Source organism: Prosopis cineraria, unplaced genomic scaffold (assembly GCF_029017545.1).
Source record: "Prosopis cineraria cultivar Desert tree isolate PC_DT_omini unplaced genomic scaffold, ASM2901754v1 PC2, whole genome shotgun sequence".
Lineage (NCBI taxonomy): Eukaryota > Viridiplantae > Streptophyta > Magnoliopsida > Fabales > Fabaceae > Prosopis > Prosopis cineraria.
This window is the reverse complement of record NW_026555333.1, coordinates 35,939,961-35,948,084: the sequence shown is the minus strand read 5'-3', so window position 1 is coordinate 35,948,084 and position 8,124 is coordinate 35,939,961. Positions and strand designations below refer to the sequence as shown.

At 33.8% G+C, this 8,124-nt stretch overlaps 1 long non-coding RNA gene across 1 annotated transcript; it reads right to left on the bottom strand.

The window, feature by feature from the left end:
• Positions 1-533: 533 nt before the first annotated feature.
• Positions 534-4,144, bottom strand: LOC129302169 (uncharacterized). Its single transcript, XR_008591189.1, has 2 exons — positions 3,857-4,144; positions 534-829 (listed from the first exon to the last, which is right to left on the bottom strand). It is a non-coding gene; the product is annotated as an uncharacterized LOC129302169 (long non-coding RNA).
• Positions 4,145-8,124: the final 3,980 nt, after the last annotated feature.

The window sequence follows — 8,124 nt, the reverse complement described above, 5'->3', positions numbered from 1 at the left end:
CATAAGCCATTTCCACATCTGACGTTTGATTAGGGTGATTCAAATACCTACATAAAGCTTACAGCATACACTAGTTAATGGAATAAGTTTAGAATCGATCTGACAATCCGATTTAAAACTGAACATCTAGGTGCAAAAAGTCATTTTTCTTTCAAAAACTTATACCTCAAGCGATCAATTCTCATTCTTTATTTCATTAGTCCACTTTAAGTCTTGAACCAAGTTCAAAAGGACCATATACACCTAATTGACACTACTAATTACATATACTAAATCAATTGCCTATTCTGGCCTTTCAATGCCACATTACACAATTATGGACCTATATAAAGAATATATATACAACATATATTTACATATATATAACTAGAATTATTCCACTTTCAACCCTCCGACTCTTATATTTAGAGTTCTGCCTTACCATATGGTTGGAAATCACAACATACTCAACTTTTCCAAATAGGCTCCACCTTACTATTTGTGTCAAGTTCTCATATAACAATACAATTTACAATCAATACATAATCATCACATCAATTCAAATTCAACATGTATACACAAGTGGAACAAGTTACACAATATTATATACTTGTTTGTTTAGTATCTAAGCCTACCCACGTACCCTCTCACTAAGGCAACCTCGGCGAAATGCAACATCATGTACATACACAAGCAAGATTCACAACACAATTCACATACACATTCTCGTTGGCAACTCAACTTTATAAATAATCTTATACATTCATTTATACATGTGGTAGTCATACCAATACCAAATGAAGCTACTCTTTGCTTACTTTCTTTTTCGACCTTCTTGTGCTCTCTTCACCTGTGTTCAAAAGTAATGGAGTGAGACATATGTCTCAATAATTCAGAGGTAACCTAAATTACTGGTTAGTAAGTAAAATCATAAATAAGTGATAAAGTAGCATGTGTATCAATAAAAGCAATATCATATATATATATATATATATACAGAAATTCATTCTCATCAATCTCGTTATGCTCATGCAATGCATTCCTGATTCCACCTAGCGAAGTAATCTCTATGCTCAGATCAAGACTTTCAATCATAAAGAACAGGGCTCGCCATGCCACTACTTAGACCAAGTAATCCTCTTTGTGTATGGGTGGTCTCCTAGGTCCATCATGGCAGAGTTAAACTCTACGCTCTGGATCATCAGGATTTTTCTCCTAGGTCTGTCTTGAAAGAGTCAAGCTATACGCTCTAGATCATCAGGACTTTCTGGACTTCCTTACGATAGGGCTGCGTCCCCTACCATAATCTAGGGTATTTTTGCAAATGCGATGTATATTAATGCACGTGCCATCTTAAATTCATTTCAATCAATACTCACACAACCGCATGCATATTCTTCCACAATTTTGCTACTTTTATCAGTTCACAACACAATGCATATAGTTATATAAAAATATTTACAAATAATTTCACAAATAACAAAATAAAAGGGTCACTCTAGTTACCTTTAACCCTTACTAAGGGTTACCAATCACATTAAGCTCCCAAGGGTATAAATTCTCATGAGCAATGTCATAGGTGCTCAATCTACATAACACAGTACCCCTTAATCAATTCTCAACAATTAACATAGGCATTGATTTGGCTAAACTGAATCTCTTAACATATAAAACAGTTCAATTGAACCTTTTTGAATTCACTTATCTATTATTTATAGTCATTAGAATATAGGATACTCAAATAATAATAACAATCTCCTATTACATTATTCAACCGTAATTTTTTCATTTAACCTAACTTTTTGGCTATTTTAAGCCTAAATCCTCAAAGCTTAACCGTTTAACTCTATACTAGTTATAAAACCTTAGTTCTATGTTTGATATCCCATTTTAACCATTTCTTTTAGATTACAACACCTTAAAACTTTATGATTTGATTTCTCAACTGACGAAATTAAATGAAAATGGGATAGAAATGAAGATTGGGATTGCACGATACTTACATAGTAAGTTACTAATTGAAGCAGACTCTCGAGCTCTAGACATTGCTTGCCCTAGCAGAGTTGACCTTCTCCAACCCTCTAAATCCATTTTTCTCACTTCCTCTTCTAATTTCATAAGCTAATCACGTTAACTTTAAGTGATCCTTAAACAATGCACTACAGCGCGTGGCACAGTGAGTCCAATCTCACTTATGCTCATGCGTTATGCCTTAAATTACTGTTTTACGATTCAATCCTATCAATACAACATCCAAACAATATAAAACATAAATTCAACACCCAAACCATAATTAATCCACTAATTACTAATTTACTCCTAAATAGCAACTAGTTCTTGGGATTGAAATTTAGGATGTTACAACTCATAAAAAATTGCACCAACGGATAGAAACACTATTCCAACAGTCTATCAACTACCAAAACTATATATGTGATTCATTTCAAGCCTGAACAAGAACTAATGATCATTGAGCGAACTTATCTTTATTTGTGCATGTAAAAAGCTTTCAAATTGTGCTTTGACATCTTGCATTAATTCATTATGCTTGAAAAGGATTGTGAAAAGGCTCTTATAAGTTTATAAGCTTTCAATTATAATTTCATTTACTTTTTAAGAGAGTTTTCTATGAAGGTTTATTTCATTCCTCAAAAACCTTGAAAAGGTATTTTTTAAGTATTTGTAATAACTTGTTGGATTGTAACAAGGTTTGTTGATTGATTTATGATAAGTTAAGTCTTGTGAGTTGTATTGTGGTGGCAAGTACCTATTGAGACTTATAAATTTAGTTAAAAATCTCAAGTGTAATCTTGGAAATTGGACATAGACCAAGCTTGAGGCTGAACTAGTATAAGTCTTGTGTGTCTCATCTTCTTCCTTCTTACTAAAGTATTCACTCGTTTAAAGTTTTTAAAGTTTTTAAGTGTCACCCAATTCACCCTCCTCTTAGGTGCAAGCCTATCCTAACAAGAATAATATCATGAAGAAATAAATTGAAATTGCCAAAATTAAAGATTAATAAGCAAATTGTTCATATGTCACGACGGTAGTTATAACATCCCAAAAATTTTAAGACTCGAATTTAATTTAAAGTAAAATTTTTATAATTACATTAAAATTAATAATAATTTGATAGAGGTCTAAAGTTGAAATTTTACTAAGCCACATTTTGGTTTTATTTTATTTTTAACTATGAAAAAAATTACCAAAGTTGACTTGAGTTTTTGTGTTATAATAAAAAATGTTGGGCCCTTATAATTTTTCCCAAATTGCTAAAGTCAGTTTTTTAAAAGGGAATGCACGCAGAAAAGGAAAATTAAACAAAGAAAGCAAAGAAACAAAGAGCAAGATAATGAGAGAGTGAAGGGAAGAAGAGAGGAGGAAGAGAGGGAGTCAGGCTTGGATTTGGGAGGCTTTGCGATTGTTGTGAGTTAGGCTACGCAATAGGTAAACTCCCTACTTCAATCCTCTTCCTTCCCTCTTGGTTTTCTTGAGTTTTTGAAAGAGGAAAATTCTTGATTTTGATCCCAAAGGCTTTATTCTTGTAAGCTTTGATTTCCTTGGGTCTTATGGAGGTTATTTTGAGTTTCTATATGGTGCTTTAATATTTTAAGTAGGCAATTGAATGAAACCAATGCCATTCTTTCAGACATTTGATTAAATACCCAACAAGCAGATTCAAAATGAAAAGCAACCATGGTAAAGCCTGTTATCTATTTTTAATGTTTCTCAATAGATGCTAGATTCTAAAATCAAGCCGAGATGAAATAGGAATAATTTATACAGTTTAAACCATCCTCAAGTATAAGTTCATTTAAAAAATTTTGTAATTAAGATCAGATTAAGCTTTGAAGAATGAACAAGCAGAAATTGTTACCCATTTGAAGCTGAGCCATTACTCTCCGCTTTATTGCCTTTCATCTTTACCCTGTTATGTGCATAATCTAGCTTCTTTGAGTGCTCAATTAGTTGTTGCTTCTCCCTCTGAATCTTCAATCATTCAGCATCCTCTATCCTTACTCTTTGTTTGATCTCTTGAGCTCAGATCTAAAAAATTGCTCTCAATCCTAGATTCGATCTCCCTTTAACTCTCTTCTATAGTTTTAGCCGTGCTCTATGGCTTGAATTTTTAGATTCTCAATGTCTCTTCCGTATTCAGTCCCCTTAAGCCATTGGTTCTCTCTCCCAAAAATCCAACACTCTCAAGCCCTCAGTCTCTCCCAGAAATTCCACCTAATCTCCTCCAGAAAATCCTCCCCACTTCCTCAATCTTTTGATTTTTCTTCTCTTCAAACCCAGCCTCTTCATTTATGCGTTCTCCTCTCTGATCTCAAATCCTCTCACCCTCTTTTTTAAATAAAGAGTACAATCATCGATCTTTGAAATCTTACCAGATTCATTACCAAATTTGGCTTTAGAAGCTTGCATGGGAGATGAAAAACCGATTGCGTGCTTCACTCCTCTCTAATTGTTGCATCCAGCTGTGTTTGTCCTCTATGTTTCTGCTTTGTTCCCTGTCTTCTCTGCCTCGCATGTGTGTGCTTTGCTCTGTGTTTGCTTTGCCTCGCGTATATGGCTCTTTTTACGTTTAGCCCAAAAGCAACTAAAGGGCTGGGTGAAATTGCTAATCCTTCGGCATTTCATCCGCCCAATTATATATATATATATATTTATATATATATATATATTAATGTCTTTTTCTTCTTTTTCTTTCTTTGTTAATGTTTATTGCCTCTCTCATTTTTTTAATGCTTTCTTTTTTGTTTTTCATATTTTATTAATCATAATTTTGGAAATCAGATTGAGAGAGAGAAATTTGACTTTGAATTAAGCAAGAATACCTCTCGTTTTTTGTTAGATTAAATTTTTTTGAAAATATAATCCTAAAAAGGATTAAATTTTATTTTTTATTTTTATATTTAGTTTTTTGTTGAATTTATCATTATTTTTATTAAATTTAAAAAATGTTCAGAAAAAATACAGTGTTCATAGTTACCCCTCTTTACTTGTTTCTTATGTGAGTATATGAAAAAGTGTGTTTTTGAATTCTTACATAAGTGATAAGTAAAGATAGAACATGTATTTTGGTTGGTCATGCAATATCTATGAAAAGACTTAATTGCCCTTGACACAACAAGATATGATTAAATGCGAGACTATTGGATAACAAACACAATGAAATGATTTTTTTTTTGTGATGAGGTGATGTAATGTAAATGGAAATGACCAAATAAAATATAGAAAGATACTGCAAACAATTGACAATGATCTAAACAAAATATATGTTGACTAGATACCCCACTTCATTTGATTTCTAAGTGAGAATTTCATGAGATGATATTCTTATCTTAGAAATGAATGAAGAAAGAAAATAGGTATTTTGTTTAGAGGGGCAAGACTTTTTCGAAAACCTAGATCCTTTGATTGATGGGTACCTGTCTTTACAAGGCAGCAAGCAAATAAGAAGTTCCTACCCAAGTAGGGCTTTTGGTGGGTTCTTGTCTTTATAGGACTTTAAATGGTAAGGAAGTGCCTACCCAAATAGGGCTTTTGGTGGGTTCTTATCTTTACAGGGCTTCGAGTGGTAAGGAAATGCCTACCCACGTAAGGCTTTTGGTGGGTGTCTATCTTTATAGAGCTTTAAACGGTAAAGAAGTGCTTGCCTAAGTAGGGCATTTTATGAGTGCTTGTCATTGTAGGTCTTCGAACAGTAAGGAAGTGCCTACCCAAGTAGGACTTTTGGTAGGTACCTGTCTTTATAAGACTTTGAATGGTAAGGAAGTGTCTACTCAAGTAGGGCTTTTGGTGAGTGTTGGTCTTTACAAGGCTTCAAGTGGTAAGGAAATGCTTGCCTAAGCAAGGCTTTTGATGGGTTCCTGTCTTTATAGGGCCTTTAGTGATAAGGAAATGCCTATCCAAATAGGGCTTTTGGTGAGTATCAATCTTTATAACGCCTCATATGGTAAGGAAGCATCTACCCAAGTAGCGCTTTTAGTGGGTGTCGGTCTTTACATTGCTTTAAACAGTAAGGAAGTGCCTACCCAAGTAGGGCTTTAGGTGGGTGTCTGTCTTTACAGGGTTTTAAACGATAAGGAAGTACATACTCAAGTAAGGCTTTTGGTGGGTGCTTGTCTTTACAGGGCTTCGAATGGTAAGAAAGTGCCTATCCAAGTAGGGTTTTTGGTGGGTACCTGTCTTTACAGGGCTTCGAGCGATAAATGTGATATACTATAATTTTATTATGTATCCTTTTTCACTTGCTTCCTTCCTTCGTTCATTTTTTATTATTAAATTTCTTGTAACTAAATAAATAAATAAAAAGTAGCACTAACATATGCCCTCATGCTAGGTAGAAGATATCATTGCCTTATGTAACTGTTTCATTTAACCAACCCATTCTTAAGATTTAGTAGCAACACATAGGATAGGTGAATAAACGAATCTAGTGCAACTCAGATAAAGTGCGTTCCTCTAATTTCATCTAACACCTGAAGAGTGAAACCTTTATTGTCTAAACTTATGGGAATAAGGGAGAGAGTGCTGTATCATATGTAAAAAGTATAATACAAAGTGTTATGTCTCTAATAAGGCTGATTTTATGAACAAGAAAGAATGCAATAAGGATTATATAAATAAAATATTATATTCCATGAAAAGCTAGTTTATCGACTGAATAAACCACTTGGAGTTACATGAAAGAGAGAAATTTAATAGAAGGAATCTTAAAAAAATAAAATATTAGGACAAAAGAAGCCTCTTCATTGGATCCTTTACAACATTTACAATGGATTCATATGTCACTGTGGATATATATGGTGTAAGCATTGATTACATGAAGCATCTATCCACCCCATCCCAGTAAGACAATAGTCTTTCTAACCCCTTGATACAATATTTCAATTTGCCATAACTTTTGCTTAAAGCTTCCTCTCTTTTGCCTTATCTTTTTCCTAGGTTGTTATTTTAGATTTTCAACCTAGCAGGCATTTTTGCTTGACCTTCTTCTCCCTCTCTCTCTTTTTATATATATTTTGCCTTAACTTTTGCCTAGGTGCCCTTTTTGGGTTTTCAACCTAGCAGGCATCTTTGTTTGATCTTTTTTTTTGCCTTAACTTTTGTCTAGGTTGTCTTTTCTGGTTTTCAACCTAGCAGGTATTTTAGCTTTGTGCAAAATATCTCTTTATAGCATCTAAGTTTATGGGTTTTGACAATTCTTGGCCCTCTATATCTATAAAGATAAGGGCGCTTCCTAAAAACGCTTGCTTCATAATATAAGGGCCTTCGTATTAGGAGCCCATTTACCTCAGTAATCCTTCTGATTTGGGAGGAATTTTTTCAAGACTAGGTCTCCTGGCTTAAATTTTCTTGGACGCAACTTATTATTAAAAGTCTTTGACATCCTCCTTTAGTATAATTTCCCATGACATATGGCTACTAATCACTTTTCTTTTATCATATTCAATTGTTCAAATCGAGTTTTAATCCATTCATCTTCTTCTAACATAGATTTTATGACCACCCTTAATGAGGGTATCTCTATTTCAATTGGAGTCACAGCTTCCATGCCATACACCAATGAGTAAGGTGTTGCCCCAGCTGACACACACATAGTCATGTGATACCCATAAAGAGCATATGGAAGCATCTCATACCTTATACGTGATTGTCATATTTCCAATGATCTTTTTAATATTTTTATTAGATGCTTCAACCGCGCCCCATTCATTTAAGGTCGATAAGGTGCCGAGTTATAATATTTAATTTTGAATTGTTCATACAACTTCTGAACTTCAATCCCATTCAAATTAGGTGCATTGTTTATAATAATCCATTCTGGTAGACCATATTTACAAATAATGTTCATTTTCAGAAGTCTAAGAAAGGCCTTCGGGGTGATGCTATCAAAAGAAGCAGCCTCTATCCACTTTGTGAAATAATCAATAGTTATAAGGATGAAACGATGCCCATTTGAGGCCTTAGAATTGATTGGACCAATAACATCAAGTTCTCATAAAGAGAAAGGCTAGGGGGCCATGAGGTTGTGAAGTAGTTAAGGTGGGGCATGTATTCGATCAGCATAACATTTATAGTACTTTTTGACATATTTAATGCAATCTTTTTCTATAGTTAGTAAAAAATAACCAT